Source organism: Eumetopias jubatus, unplaced genomic scaffold, assembly GCF_037043125.1.
Source record: "Eumetopias jubatus isolate StellerSeaLion01/CBP00866 unplaced genomic scaffold, mEumJub1_p1.0 scaffold_3, whole genome shotgun sequence".
Taxonomy (NCBI): Eukaryota; Metazoa; Chordata; class Mammalia; order Carnivora; family Otariidae; genus Eumetopias; species Eumetopias jubatus.
The window spans coordinates 155,814,400-155,827,348 of NW_028274809.1; positions in this window are offsets into that span (position 1 = coordinate 155,814,400).

Consider the following 12,949-nt stretch of genomic DNA (forward strand, 5'->3'; position numbering starts at 1 on the left):
TAAAAGCACTGTGGATGAATCCCAAAAACATTATGCTGAAAATAAGAAGTGGAAATAAAAATGTACATACTATTATAATTCAATTTATATGAACTTCTCAGATAGGCAAAAAATAATCTATAGTAGAGAGTAAGAGGTTTACTAAGAAGGGATGAAAGAACAACTTTGAGCTGTAAAAAGTTGTATTTTGTGATTGGAATTGCAGTTACATGGGTGTATACATTTGTTCAAACTTATGAAACCTCCATTTAAAATGGGTCAATTTTATTGTATGCAAATTATATCAAAATAAGATGACTTAAAAAGATCTCATTTTTTGAAATACTTTTGGTTGTGTATTAAGAGTTTCATTTTCATCATTTGTCCTCAGTCACTTCCATAGTTCAATATTACTCACTTTTCCAGATTCATTTCTCCCCACTCCAGACCACCACTCATTATTGACAAGTTGAGCCACATATGGCAGAACTTTTCAGTTGATAATATTACTGGGATAATCACATAAAGCAGGGAGAACCTTTGAACTTTATTCCATTACTTGATGTTAAGACTCATTTGTAAGTTCAATAGTATTATGTTGTTGAGTGATGACAGAGATTAGAATATTAAACCCAGTTTGGAATGAAAGGTGATGCACAAATAATTGGAAAATTAGGTAGTACACCAAATTCCATCCGGCACAAAAATAAGAAGGTATAATTTGGCATAAATTTTAAAATTAAAATATAATACCATCTCTGATGCTATAACGAGAGAACATTAGTTTTCACTCCAGTTAAACTGTTAACTGAGCATCTTTTCAAATACATAGAAAGCAGGGTTATGGACTTGGTGTTTGTGTCCCCCACAAAATTTGTTTGTTGAAGCCCTAACCCCCAATGTGATGGTATTTTTAGGTGGGGCTTTGGAAGATAGTTAGGTTTAGATGAGGTCACCATAAGCCCTCATGCTGGAATTTGTGTTCTTTTAAGAAGAGGAAGAGAGACAAGCACTGTCTTTCTACCGTAAGAGCGCATATGGTAGCCATCTGCAAGCCAGGAAGAAGGTTGTTAGCAAAAACCGAATCTGCCAACAACTTGATCTGAGACTTTCCAGCCTCCAGAATTATGAGAAAGAAGTGTCTATTGTTCAAGACACCCAATCTATGGTATTTTGTTTTAGCAGTCCAAGCGGACCAAGATGATCAGTTTCTAAAGAATTGTTTACCGCTCCTCTCACAGCTAGTTGCTATATAAGATGATTTTTAGGTGATGTGTACTTTTAAAAATTCATATTCATAGGTTTCTTCAATATATATTAGGAAAAGTACAAGGGTATATCAAAACCATAACTTCATGTGAATTTTGGCTTCATATTAAAATAGGTGGAAATACATTCAAAGTCTATTTTACAAATTTGAAGCAATATTAGTATTAGTAAACTTTAATTAGAAAAAATTGGACAAAAATTATGAAAATGATGCAAAAATAACAACTCAATTGTTAACAATTCCATTATTCAATTTCCAAATTAATGTGTTATTTTCCTTTTATTTTTATTTCAAATTCCACTCTTTTAAAAAAAAAGAAATCATCATTAATTATAGTCACTGATTCAAGTGCACAAAATCCTTTTACTAATGGTTTAATATTTCTAGATATTTTCTTTAAGTGTTTCTTTAAATGCTGCTTGGGATGAATTTCCAGTCAACTTTTTGGAAAAGTAAAGGAAGTAAACTGTTCTACAACTAATGCTTATTTTTTTTATCCCTCAAAGGGTACAGAACACCTTTATTTACCTTACATTGTACAATGCCTAGAAAGGGCTCAAAATCCTGTGTTTAAAAAAGACTTTTGTATAACTATTGCTCTGTAAGAATTTACATAGCACATTTCTTCCATGTTCTGTCTGAGGAAAAGGCCTTATTTATGTTTAGCACATGAAGATTAATATTTGATGCAATGAGGTTTTTTTTTGTACTCAGAAATTTCTGCTTATTTTACTGAAATCCAACTTTATGCATACTATTCTAGTTCTATATAAATCTGACAAGAACTTTCCAAATTAAGCACTAAGGTGGATGATATTATATGATATTAACAATTACCAATTGGTAGTAATCAATTATTGCCAAGGATAATTTGATGCAGTCATACTTCCAAGAACAGTATTTAAATGTTTTATTCTTTAATGACGCATTGCTGTCGTGTTTCCAGCTGGGCTGAGCCTCTTTCACTTGCCTCTTCACATTCATTTTAATTTGTTATTTTATTCAATAATATTGAATTCACAGAGAGGAAAAACAGCCAGCTTAGTAATGACTGTCAACTCTTTGTTGATTTGAGCTAATTATGCCAATTTTACATGTACACACATAACCAGGTTAAATGGAAGCTTGATCCCTTGCCTTGTACACAATAAATATTTAGACAGTGACATCTCATGGTAGAAACTCCTTTTTCTAACTCTAACTGATTTTGATTTTGTGTTTGTTCTTCTTCCCTACATGTCCTTTTTCTCCTTTTCCTGGTTATAGTAACTTTGGGGACTAAATTCGGATGTATTCCCAAAAGACATAGATGCATCCCTATTTTTATGCCTTTTCTTATGCCATTTTCTCTGAGTGTTTTAAGACATGGTTAAATGCTAAAGAGGGTTCGAAAGAAAGGAAAGGTTGAGAGAACATTGAGTTTGAGGATGAAGAGGTCATGGGTAACTTTTGAAAAAAGAGCTTCCTTAGAAGCCAAAACATTTTAAATGTTTAAGAAGTTGAGAGTTGGTGATGAAATAAAGGTGGTCAATGCATAGCACTTGTTGAAAAAATTCGGAAATGAAATGAAATAAAGGAAAAAGAAACAAAGTATCATATAAAGATATTTCAAACCTTTAGACATTGGAGGGTAAAAGGTTAGAGACCAGTTGAGAAGGACAGGTTGACTATTTTACAGTGTTCAGGAATAATTGAAGGAGCAGGTCCCCAGAGGATGAAGAAGAAAATGGAATTGAGGACACTTTACCTTAACAGACAGCAGTGCATCAATGCCTCTGAGGACATAAAGAAGGAAAAAAGAATATTATAAAGACTGAAGTATTTTGGATGATGCAGATGTATATGGAGGAAGCCATGTCAGTTAAACTTGATCTTTTAGCAATGTAAAAAAAAATGTTATGCATATATAAGGCAGAGGTATATAAGGGATCTTTGTACCTTCCTCTCAGTTTTGCTGTGACCTTAAAACTGCTTTAAAAATAGTCTGTTAAAAGAAAAATGTCATCTCCTTACAATTAATGGCATGAATTGAAGCATGGAGAAAACAAATCTGAGCAGCTATCATCATTAACATTATAAGGAATCAGTCTCATGGCTTATAAAAAGATTCTAAAACAAAAATAAAGTCCCAATTAAAGTTATGACAACATTACTTTGCAGCGGGTTCTGTATATTTTTTCACTTTTCTAATTCCCAATTAAAACTTAAAAAAGAAATGTTTTGGTTTGTTTGTTTGTTTTGTTTGTTTTGTTTTGTTTTGTTTTTTTGGTGTGTGTGTATGTGTGTGTGTGTGTGGACAAGGACTATCTTGATTGATGAACAAAATAATTAGAGGCAAGAGAGACTAGGGTACTAATAATGGTGGCTAATTATTGAGCATCTACCAGGAACCAAGCACTGTGATGCCTGCTTCATAGAACTTATCACCAACTTTGAGAACCTCTTGTAAGATAGATGTTATTATGCCCTTAAGACAGATTATTATTACTATTGTTATTGTTATTAATTATAGCATTTGTTGAATGCTGTGTGGCAACACTGGCTAAATACATTGTTTTTTTTTAAAGATTTTATTTATTTATTTGAGAGAGAGAATGAGAGAGAGAGAGAGAGAGAGAGAGCATGAGAGGGGGGAGGGTCAGAGGGAGAAGCAGACTCCCCGCTGAGCAGGGAGCCCGATGCAGGACTCGATCCCGGGACTCCTGGATCATGACCTGAGCTGAAGGCAGTTGCTTAACCAACTGAGCCACCCAGGTGCCCTGGCTAAATACATTGTAAGAATTATCTCATTTGGTCCTTAGGACTTAAAGGGGACTCATATGTCCTGGGCTCTCCAAAGTGCTTACCACTCATTATTCACCTTTACTCCAAGTTTATGCAATAGCTCTTTCCACTTTATAGATAAGAGAACTCAGGAACAGAGTGGCTACATAATTTTAAATTCAAGTATAGATCATTTGACTTTAGAGGTTACATTCTTAAATACCGTGTGTTGTTCTTTGGATTAAAAGATACATTTGCCTTGCTCTAGATGTCTTGCCTTAAAAAGAAGGCCGAGAATAAATTTTGTTGACAATGGACTTCAGGTTAGTAAAGGAGTCAATTATTACTGGACTGGAAATGAAATGGTAAAGTAGGAATTGTCATCCCATTCATATTTAAATATTAAATAAATATCAGATTTGGAAGATGTGGTTTATTAAGAGTCAGTGGATTTATGCTTTATGAAGGGTGTTAGAAGTGACACATGACAATGATTATGTCCAAAGAATTGACATTTATCCTCACAAAGAGCTCAAGTAGAATTAGGTGACTATTAGAGGTTGGATCAAATAGGTTTCAAATTTTTGAAGGATAAAAGTGTGCAGTGGGGTATATAGTAGCAGGGCAATCCAGATACTAGTCCTAGCTAATAATATAGCAATGGTTAAGGCCATTCGAGAAATAATATTGATGGAGCTTTCCAGAGGACATTATTGATGTGTCATGTAGGATTTATAAGAGGGGAAACCAAATTGGAAAAAAAAAAAAAAGTAAGAAATAACCATTGTTATCTTAGGCATGTTGCACTGTATGTTTTAGTCTCAGTTTTCTTGTATGTTAAAAAATTGAAAAGATCTAATCACTGTCACTCATGGTGATGTAACAATTAAAAGTAAATGGATCAAAAAAAAAAAAGTGAATGGATCATTTCTGAAAACCACCAGGTACATGGTTTTCAAAGTGCTGTTATTTTATGAGTTTCATAAATTAAGAAATTTCAAAGAAGATAAGCATCTACCTTCTCATTTGTCATTAATTAGGGAAATCCTTTCTTCTTACTCTTCTTACATTGGGAGAAAAAATTATGGAACTCTAGGAAATAGAGATTGTGGAGACCAAAGAAGTAAAAGAGATCTGTAAATAGGATAACTAAAACAGGCAGATAAAATCCAGATTCTCATTTTTCCAAAAGACCTTTTCCTTATCCTTAACCTAAATTTTTTGCCCTGCTTGAATGACTGGGAATGAATACACTAAATACTATAATACAAATGTTCCCCTCTAGTGCAGAGTTTGCAGTCACTGGAGTTGATAGTCCCAGAGGCCATCAGGATGCAGACACAGCAATCACTTGCTATGTCACCTCATCCCAGTCCTAATGAGCCAAGGGGGAGGTGCTACCATTCCACAGACCCACTGGGTGCCTAAGGGCTCTACACCATGAGGCTCATGGCCTCCCTTCTCAAAGAAGCAATTTAGATTAAACCCATCATTTCTATTTTTATTCTTATTAATCAATCCATTCCCAAGTATATGTGTTCAGGCTCCTAATTCACTTCCATACCATCATCCTGATTATGATCTATTCTTCCTAGTTCTCCACTCCCTATCCTTCCCAACATTCCACTACGCCCTCTTCATTATCACCAGACTTCTCTATTGTCACATTACCTTCTCAGAGACTCTCCCCTGAACACATTTCCTCACCTACAGGCCTTTAAAATGGGAATTGTTGACTTTCTCTCACATCATATACCTCATTGTGGGAAAATGGGTTAGCATTCTCGTTATTTACCTTTGCTGCTTCAAGACCATCATTTCCCTAACCTCTTGTAAAAATCATCACTTCCATGAAGCTAATGAATTTGCTTATACCATCCTCTCCCACATTCAGCAGCAATCAAAACTCACATGTATCTAGGGCTTATTAAGTGCTAGATGCTGTTCTAAACATTTTGTGTATTTTAAATTGCTTAATCATAATAAAAGCGTCCTTGCTTCCCAGCTCCTTCTCTGGTCTCTATCACACTTATACAGATGCATTCTGCAGAGGATGTGAGATAGCATCATATTATCTACCTAGAGTGAATGTAGCTAAGACCAACCTGCTTCTTAATGTAAATTTGTCCCATTGAGAAGCAGATGCCCAGGAATCTTAATTGTCTTGTATCCTGGGAAATTTACAAGGAAAGGTTTAGAAAGACCACAGCCCTGATATGGAGTTCATCTCAAGGACACAGGTGACACTCATCACCCTCTCCCATTCTATATTTCTCTCATCAGTGATGAGAACATTTGCTGGTCCATATGACTTGTCTGGTGGTATAACCAAGTTGCTCAATACTGAGGTATCTGAGCCTTTTTTTTATCATATCTTCTTGCCAAGCTCTGCTTGCTACTTTTGTCTGTTTACTAGTGAAGCTGGGCACAGGGGCTATAACAGACAGGCAGGTGGAAATCTAAGTTACAAACATATTCTTCTGCTCAATCTGTCACTGAAACTGTTGCCTGAGGATGATGTTCTTGATCATATATAGACTATCATTGTCTTGATACTCACTATACCCTTTCTAACTCAGTGGATATCCAGATGAGTCATCCTCGATGCTGAGCTTCATTTAAAGAAGAAATTTTGAATTAAAAGTGAGAGAAATGCCTGACAGGCACGGGTCAAATAGTTCTCGTCTTAAAATTAAGTAGTGAGTAGGTAAACTCTTCAGCTACTTCCAGAGCTGCAAAACTCAGTTGAGTTTGTTGGTTTTTCCAAATAAGATTGCCATAATAATTAATATTACCTGTTTTCATTTTATAGGGTATTTTTTTTTGGGGGGTGCTATTGCTGTTAAAAAGGTGACAACTCTATATCATTGAGAGTCAGAAATTGGTGGGGAATGCGGGATAGATACCCATGATCCAACCAAAGGTATGGATTTTACTGGGCCATCACCCAACGTGCTCTAGGCCTGATGACAGAGAATGAAATAGAAATAGAATAATGCAACTATAACATAGTAAGTGCTTCTCTTAGATGGTATTATGTAGACCATTAAGCATTAATATAGTCCTTTCCTCAGTCTAATGATACAAAATAGATGTCAGTAAACTTTTTATTTAAAGAGCTAGATAATAAATATTTTAGACTTTGTGGACCATATGGTCTCTATTGCAACTATGAAGCTGTGCTGTTGTAAAGTGAAAGCAGCCATAGATATTATGTAAATGAACAGGCATGGCTATGTTCCAATAAAACTTTATTTACAAAAACATTGTGGGCCAGATTTCCCCTGTGGACTATAGTTCACCAACATCTAGTACAAAAGGAAGAAAATCAATAGTTTCTTGGCAACCATGTCCTGTGGATACCTCACTTTTCATGAGATTTATTGAAGAAAGTTGTCTTGGCAGGCTTCCATCAGGAGTAAGGGAGGCATGAGTAGTGGCCACCCTTTCCACATGCTTATTCATGAATTCTTTGAACTGCAGTCTGCTTGTCATTATTACCAATCTTTAAATCCATGCAACTTTGTGACAGCAGTGCTTAATTAATTTTTGGTAACTATTTCACAAATTAATGAAACAATAAAAATATTAGTATTTCATATCTTTATAAATGTGTTCAAAGTTAGTAAAATGATAATATTTGTTCTGTTCGATGCTTAAAATGTGATATTAATATATAATTAGTTATATTTTACCTTTAGGTAGGCTAGTAGTGATTCAGTGATGCAAACTGTTAGATTACAAATGGCTTATGGTGTGAATACCATTAAACATTAACTGGTGGTTATCACAAGTTATCTATTTTACCTACAACTTGTTTTAGAGGCCCAGCAATAAGCATTTGTGAGGTTATATGTGTGCAATTCTTGTAACATAAGCTGAAATATAGGTTTCTGCAATAAACAAAACAGGAGTAGCATTTAAACTTGAAAAAGTGCACACTATATTTTATAATTGGAATTTAAGGACAGATTTAGAGACTTTGTATTTCCAAAGCATAGTCTCTTTCACACACTCAGCACAACATGAAAATTAAAATATTACAGTAGAGCAAAAAACTTGACTTAGTGTAGGCATACATTAAATATTAATTTTATTTTTGGAATGCATAAAAATGCACTAATATTCTATTTAGGTTTTTAAAATTACCTCCAGATATATGCACATTACATATTTTATCTTTGGCCAAAGATTTGGCACACGAGGTCAAAAATATGTTAACCTATCTCACCCCGTTAAAACATTTTAGTATATGGTGATATAATCATTTTGATTATTAAAAGTTTTTTTTTCTAGTTTGATTACTTAGTTGTGAAGAAAGGAATAAAAATGACTTCTTCAAAATAAATCCTATGTGTATTGGTAATCATCTGTGAAGATGGTTACCAAATTCCTAATTTCTGGCTTCAATCCTCAATGTAGATTGGAAAAGTACAAATCAAAGACTGTCAACTAAAACTCAGTATTGAAAATGTCAATTGGATTCTTTTCTGTGCCTGTGATAAAGCTGCACGTAACAATTAAAATTCCAAATGTCTTTGCTTTTTATCCAATTCAAATGCACTCACTAACATGTAGATATTATGATGCTTGCAAGCTCAGACTTACGGCAATAACTGTCTTTTATTTTTTCATAGGCAATTTGATTATTTGTTATAAAACAGTGTATTTTGTAGGTTATGACATTCCACTGAAACAACTCTTGTTTATAGGATTGGCATATGTACTGTATAGTCTTCAGCTGTAATAGTCTCACCATCATTTTTTATGATTTTCTGATTTTCTTCTCTGTGTAGATGCTAAAACTGAAAGGCAATGTTAACACTGCCAGAGCTAATACCATAACAAGTTGCCCCAACTCTCCAGATTCTCTTCAATTTATTGAGCTTTGCTGTCATATCTGACTTAGACTTTATACTATGTCAGATAAAGAATATGGTTTCAAGAGATAAAGGAGGATAGCAATTTTCAGACACATTTTTCTCTCCTCACCTTGCTAGAGATCTAGGCATACTATTCACCAGAAGACAGTTTATTTAAAGTGCTTATGTTTATACAGTTGAAAATATTTCAGTTGTCAAAGTCAATCTATTCCATAGAGGAGAGTGTTTAAGAAAAGAAGAAAGAAAAATAAACTTAGGAGTTGCTGCGGTGAGGTTTAAAAAAATCATGAAGATTATTATTCAGGTCAAGTGTCATTTAAAATTGCTGAAGTCTTCCTGCTTTGCAACAATACAACTGATTCTGCATTCTCCTCCAAAACACAGTTTACTTGGTAGGAGAGTGCATGGCTCCATGATCGCTTTTCTTCTTGAGTCCAGGGTTATTCAAGGCCAAGCTTCTGAAATTATCTCAGGTTACTTCTAAAGGTCCTTCTGGAGTTACAGGTGTAACCATTTCCAGAATTATTGCATTTATTGTTACATTTCTAACCCACCACCAAAGAGCCATCTATTAATTAAAGCTACCTGTCCGGTTTCTGTCTCTTAAACGCGATGTACATATAGGGCTCCCATTCACCTTTCACACACACATACTCCTTACATTCAAAGATGCAATAAAAGGTGACTATATTAAGGAGCAATATTAAAGTATATGCCTCCCATACTGAAATAAATTAACTTCACAATGGAATATTGTGGATTTACAAATAATCAGATAGTCTTATTCCTTTATTATATGAAATAAGACAAGTAAACTAAAAGTATTCTCGAAGTTTTAAATGGAAACATCTGTGTTCTCATGCACATAACTGAAAAATTGAGCTTCCATTCCTAAGTGCACTACTAAATTCTTGACAGTAAGTACGAATATTGATTTATTGAGCACTGATCTCAACTTAATGATATAAAATATAGTTTTATTTAATAACCAATATAACAAACATGATAAAAATAACGAAATGATAAAATCAGTTTTATCATTCTGCTTAGGATCTCATGTATGTGTATTCTTAAAGATAAGATAAATGCTACCAGAAAATATTGAAGAAATTGTTACAATGTAATTTAAAAATATGCAACAATTAAATTTATTTCAGGGTAAATAACAGAAAGGCATAATACAAGGAAATCATGAAATTCTTTAACAAAAGCAGAAACTACAAAAGCAGAAGCAACTACATGAAAAAGAATCAGAGGTACTTCATGGAGATATTCAAGGTATTATTTTAGTAAAGGACTGTATGTGCAAGCTTTAGCCTTCTTTTTTTTTAAATTAAAAAAAAATTATTTGAGAGAGAGCGAGAGCACCCACACACAAGCAGGGGGAGCGGCAGGCAGAGGGGAAAAGCAGTCTCCCAGCTCAGCAGGGAGCCTGATGCTGGACTCGATCCCAGGGTCCTGGGATCATGATGTGACTGAAGGCAACAGCTTAAGCTACGGAGCCACCCAGGCGTCCCAAGCTTTATCCTTCTTATATCAGTACCCAGACAAAACACAAAGCTCGACTATCACTTGCTCCAACGGATAAACAAATAATTATCCAATATCTTTTTCAGAGATGTTCTCTAAGGATAGAAAAAACTTAGAATACATACATACAAACAATATTCTTAAAGTCTAGAAACATGCAAAATATACACAAATTAGCTGATTAGGAAACTCAGGGCACATAATGAGCAACTGAAAAAGAAAGTCAAGTGTTCTGGTAAAGGAGGTGCAACCAGAACTCAAGACATCTGTCTACACACAGTCCCAAAGAGTCTTTAACTGAAACACGGCTCTGTTTTTAAGATTGTCAGGGCAGTGTGTGACACAAACTTAGGCACCTTAGGGTCCAGAGAGGATTATATCACCACATGCCTTGAATGACCCTCTGTTTATTTAAAGAAAACTTATTATTCCAGAAAGACATTTCACCCTTTTAATAAAAGTTGTACTAACATGATTTTGTATGCACAGAGCTATCTTATGTCGGTGGGTGGTTTGAGAGACCTGAAGAAAGCGCCAGAGGAGTTAATGACTTACATGTCTACACAAACAAATTCTCAGCTTTAAAGAGAGAAATTCACTGCATTAGCTCTTTGGGAACTTGAATTTCCCATTTTTATTTCATAACAAACTAAATTAATTTTATCCTTAGACTTAGGATCTCTGTATTTAAAGCTACAACTATTACATTGATATGTGTATTATTAAAGATAAAAATTTTCAAACTCAAGGGAACTTTGGTCCAACATTTTTTGAAGCAACCACTTTAATCTATAAAATAATACATATAATTAAAACCTGACTGAGCAAAGTTCTTGAGTTATTAAATCAAAATGATTTTTTTCCCATTTTATGTGCATGGGTATATATATCACTTGTCTTTACGTACTACAGAAATAAGTACCATGACAGCAAGTTTTAGCTTAATAAATACTTTTACAAAAATTTAACTACAGTACCAACTCCTACTTATGATTCTATTTTCTGGTTCTCAAATATTTTCGGCCATAAACTTAAAGCTATTAGATAGTAATTGCAATGTAACCTTTGAGGAATATTCAATAAGTTACAGTACTTTCAGATTTTTATTTATTTTAGTAAATAATTTTCATATTCAGATCATAGCCTATTGTAAAGAGACTGTGGCATATCACCCAGTAACTTTACTTTCAGGGATTGTGTGGAAGTAGATTTTAGATTTTGTTTAGTCGAAGGACTCTGATTGGAATATCACTATAAGCACTGTTTGGAGTTTAAGTGCTCACTGTCTATTTTTTAAAGCTGAGTTCATATGGAACACACATATTCTTAGATTTATTCAACAGTATATTTATGGCCAGACTGTCACTATTGTGTCATTTTGTAGGAGTGAGTAAAAATTCAACAAGGCAAGCACTCTCCAATTTAGAGCCACTTTACAAATGTATTAAACTGACAGGAAAAAAAATATGGCACAATCTATCAGTTAAGTCAAATGAACAACAAACAAACCAACAAAGTCAATCATACAAGCTTTGGCATTTTATATATAAAATAATTGTTGATGACTTCCAAACTTCATTCTTTAGCATAAAGTCTAGGTAGTAGGCAGAGATGATCAGAAAACTATCTTTTCTTGATACCCCCCATTAATTTTCTAAATTCTCTTTAAATTGTTCAATTATCTTTGTGTGATTTTTTTCCCCTTTACCATTTAAGAACCATGGTGATTACACAATGTCAGTTGGATAAACTGTAATTTGTTACCATGTAAACTGTGCCTGTGACAGGGAGGAAATTTTGTTATCATGATGATAATGACAATGAAGATGATGGTGTTGGGTAATACCTTTTATTCAATTTTTATTCCTCATGATTCTGCAATATTTCCTTGGCAATCAAGAAACAACCTACATTGTTCTAACCTTTCTCCATGGGTCATTTTGGTATATTACACATTTCTGTAGTAGTCATTTGTATATGATTCTCCCACATTAACTGAGTGAGGAATTTGAACTTGAGTTGTCTGTCCTTCCCATCCGACTAAACATAAGATCATATGCTTCCAGCAAGTAGCAGTAATAGAGGATATAATGAGGTGTAAACAGGTTTTGTGCAGAGAGGAAACTTCACCTTCTTGCCTTATACACTGTGTTTATATTCATTACTTTGTCTTTTTGCTTTCTATGCCCCATTACAAATGAAACATTAAAAGCAAAATAAACAAAAGCCAGAACCAACAAAAAGATTGCAAAATAATTAAAGAAGAGATTAACTATGGACTTACAGGGCCAACTGGAAGGGCCAGTTTTGATCAAGAGGTTACCTGTGACTAAACCAATATCTACTATAAAAATCTATCTTCCTCATGTCGATATTAAAAAGATAAAGCACATAATCAAGGAACGGAGTGTTGTGTATATTCCTTATAATTCCATGTGAGATTAATAATTTTGACACCTGAAATGAAAAAAAGTGAAGGAAGTGCAGCCAAGTTTTCACTATTAATGTTTTTTCTCCCCTTACA